This window comes from Vulpes vulpes, chromosome 2 (assembly GCF_048418805.1).
Source record: "Vulpes vulpes isolate BD-2025 chromosome 2, VulVul3, whole genome shotgun sequence".
Classification (NCBI taxonomy): domain Eukaryota; kingdom Metazoa; phylum Chordata; class Mammalia; order Carnivora; family Canidae; genus Vulpes; species Vulpes vulpes.
Window position 1 is genome coordinate 127,328,927 of NC_132781.1, and position 3,839 is coordinate 127,332,765.

The 3,839-nt window shown below is 42.0% G+C and overlaps 1 pseudogene; it reads right to left on the reverse strand.

Annotated features, from left to right (window-relative positions):
* Positions 1 to 1,249: 1,249 nt before the first annotated feature.
* LOC112907706 (large ribosomal subunit protein eL19-like) lies at positions 1,250 to 1,873 on the reverse strand (annotated as a pseudogene).
* Between the last annotated feature and the right edge of the window lie 1,966 nt (positions 1,874 to 3,839).

Consider the following 3,839-nt stretch of genomic DNA (forward strand, 5'->3'; position numbering starts at 1 on the left):
AGAGACACAGGCAGAGGGAGAAGCAGGCTCCACACAGGGAACCAGACGTGGGACTGGATCCCTGGTCTCCAGGATCACGCCAAAGGTGGTGCTAAACTGCTGAATCACCGGGCTGCCCTCCTCAGTCTGTTTTAAAGTCAATTTTATCTGATACAAGTCTTGGTACCACAGCTTTTTTTTTTTTTTTCATTTCAATTTGAGGTTAAATATCTTTTTCCTTTCCTTCAGTCTGTTTTTGTCTTTAGGTCTACAGTGAATTTCTTGTAGGCAGCATATAGATGGGTCTTGTTTTATTTTTTTACTTCATCAACCTGTGTCTTTTGACTAGAGTATTTACACCATTTACATTTAAAGAAATTATTGATTGTTATGCACTTACAGCCATTTTGTTAATTGGTTTCTGGTTGTTTTTGTAGTTCTGCACTATTTCACTCTTGCTCTCCTTCTTTGGGATTGATAGCTTTCTGTAATATTACTCTTGGCTTTATTCTGTGTAATTGGTAATAGGTTGGTTTTGTGGTTACTCTGCACCTATGTTACATCCTAAGTACATAGACACCTGTATTAAGTTGATAGTCACTTAAATTGAAACACATTATAAAAGCAATACATTTTTAATTTTTCTTCTCCACATAATTTGCATAGTATATTACATTACATACTACTGTTTTGTTGAATCCTCTTTTTTTTGATAATTGAACTTTTACTATTTTTGTCTTTGAACCTTCACACTAGCTTTGTAAGTGATTGATCTTCTACCTTTATTGTATATTTGCAATTACCAGTGAGATTTCTCCCTTTCATAATTTCCTTAATTCTAGGTAGGACTTATTTTGGTTAAAGAAGTTCCTGATAAATTCTTATAAGACTTGTTCAGTGGTGATGACCTCCTTTAATTTTTTTTTTTTGTCTGGGAAACTCTCTTCTTCAGTTTGGAATGACCATCTTGCCAGGTAGGGTATTTTTGGCTGTCAGTTTTTTCCATTTTGCATTTTGAATGTATCCTGCTTCTCTCTTCTGGCCTGCAAAATTTCTGCTGAAAAATCAACTGATAGCCTTATGAGGTGTCCCTTGTGCACAACCAGTTATTTTCTCTTGCTGATTTTAAGATTCTCTTTTTAAAATTTGTGTCATTTCATTTTATTTTTTTATTTTTATTTATTTTGGGGGGTACATAAAGATGTGTTTTATCGAATAACTGATCTTTTTTTTTTTTTGAATAACTGATCTGATTAATGCTGAGGCCACTACGTACAGACAAGAGAGAGGGAGTTTTATTTCTTGGTCTCTTCCTCCTTGGACAGAATCTTGATGATTTCCTCCTTTGTGGCCTGAAGCCACTCTTCACAGTGCTTGTGGGCCTCCTAGGCTTTAGATCTGCAGGCCTCAGCCTGGTCAGCCGGAAGCTTCTTGCGATCCTTGTCTGCCTTTAGCTTGTGGATGTGTTCCATGAGAATCCGCTTGTTTTTGAACATGTTACCCTTCACTTCCAGGTACAGGCTGTGACACATGTGGTGGTCAATCTTCCTAGATTCACGGTATCTTCTGAGCAGCCTGTGCAGAATTCTCATCCTCCTCATCCATGTTGCCTTCTCAGGCATTCGAGCATTGGCAATACCTTTTCTCTTACCAATGCCCATATGCCTTCCATTCCGGTGGGCCAGAGTGTTTTTCTGGCCCTGAGCCTGGGAATGGACAGTTGCAGGCTTTCAGATGATCAGCCCACCTTTGATCAGTTTTCGTATCTGCTGATGGGAGTTTGCATTGGTGATTTCATTGGTCTCATTGGGGTCCAACCAGAGCTTCTTTTTGCCACAGTGGAGGTCCCTGGAGGCAAGCCTCTCCTGAAGCCTGAGCATACTCATGGCTGTGGCCGCAGTTCCGAAAGGGAAATTTGTGCCATTTTAATTATTATGTGTCTTGGTGTGGCTCTCCTTGGGTTCATATTTTTGGGGGCTCTCTGTGCTTCTTGGATCTGGATATCTGTTTCCTTCCCTAGGTCAGGGCAGTTTTCAGCTATTATTTCTCCAATTAAGTTTTTTCCCCTTAGTCTTTCCCCTCTCCTTCCGGGACCCCTATAACGTGAGTGTTCACACGCTCGATATTGTCCCAGAGTTCCCTTACCCTATCATTATTTTTAAAAATTCTTTTTCTTTTTACCATTCAGCTTAGGTGCTTCCCTCTACTTCCTATTTTCCACATTGCTGATCTGTTCGGCATCCTCTAATCTGCTGTTGATTCCCTTTGGCATGTTTTTAAAATTTCAGTTGTTGTATTCTTTAACACTGACTGGTTGTTTTTTGTATTTTCTGTCTCTTTTTTAAAATTCTCACTGAGTTCATGTACTCTTCTCTCATGCTGAGTGAGCATCTTTATGACTATACTTTGAGCTCTTTATCAGGTTAATTGTTTATCTCCATTTTAAAAATTGTTAGGCAATTTTGTGTTGTTCTTTTGTGACCTATTCCTCTGCCTTTTCATTTTGTTTGACTTTGTTCCTATGAAACGGGTGAAACATCTACCTCTCTGTCTTAAAGGAGTGGGCTTGTATAGGAATTTCCTTGGACTACATATGCCTGGCAGCTTTGGCTAGTTGGTTGGATCTGGGCATGTGTAGGCCAGGGTTCTGGGTCTTTCCATGCTGGAGCCACCCTGCTGCGTTGACTAGAGCTTCAGGAAGCATGAGCTGGGGCATTCCTCACAGAGGGTGTCATGTTGAGATGGCTGGAGCTGAAGTGGGTGTGGCCTGGCAGATTCTAGGGTGCTCCATGCCAGGGCCACCCTGGCAGGATGGCTGGAGCCAGGATGGCTGGAGCCAATGGACCACATTGGCCAGTGGTCACCTGGCAGGATGGATGGAGTTGTAGTGGGCATAGCTGAAGATTCCCTGGTGTGCATTGCACCACGGCAGCCTTGGTGGGATGGCTGTAGCTCAGACAGTACAGGCGGGGGTGTGTGTTGAGATGATGATGGGCTGGTGTGGGCTAGGTGCCTGGGGCCCATGGAGGCAGCAAATCAGCTAGAATGCTTGCACGCTGCTTCCACCTGCTTTGTCAAAGTGGAGGGGAAATGCAAACCTACCACTCATCAGCACCTCCAACCCTGGAGAAAGTTGAAGCAGCTCTCCCACCATTTAGGGGATGGTCTAGGGTGAGTTAAACAGGTTTCCTTTACTGACAGTCTAGTTGCCCTTTAAACAACTGGGGTTTTGTTTTGTTTTGTTTGCTCTGCCCCAGGTCAAGTGAATCTGTACGTGGGCCCCTCGGTGATATCCTTCCCTGCTGAAATTTGTAGCATTGGGGCTGGGGTTCCTATCATAACTGTCTCCATGTCTCCTGCTGTTCTCTTTGTGATCCCTCTATCCTTTGTTGGGCAGAGGTGGTTCAGTCAGGGGTGAGTTCTTGAGGAAGAGTTGCTCTAAATGTAGGTAGATTTGGTGAGTCCATTGGAGGAGGTCAGGGTCTTGTTACACTGCCATCCTGGACCCCTCTTAGTAAGGGCTTTTAGCAATATTTTTCCAATCTATGAGCATGGAATACCTTCCCATGTACTTGTGTCATCTTTATCTTTCATCAGTGTCTTATAGTTTTCAGAGCCCAGGTCTTTCACCTCTTGAGTTCAATTTATTTATGGCAATTGTAAATGGGATTGTTTTCTTAATTTCTCTTCCAGTTTGTTACTAGCATATGGGAATGCAAGAGGGTTTTTTTTATATTGATTTTCATATCTTGCAGCTTTACTAAATTTGTTTATTCTAACAATTTTCTGATAGTCTTTGGGCTTTCTACATACAGAACTATGTCATCTGAAAATAGTGACTGTTCTACTTCTTCCTGTCT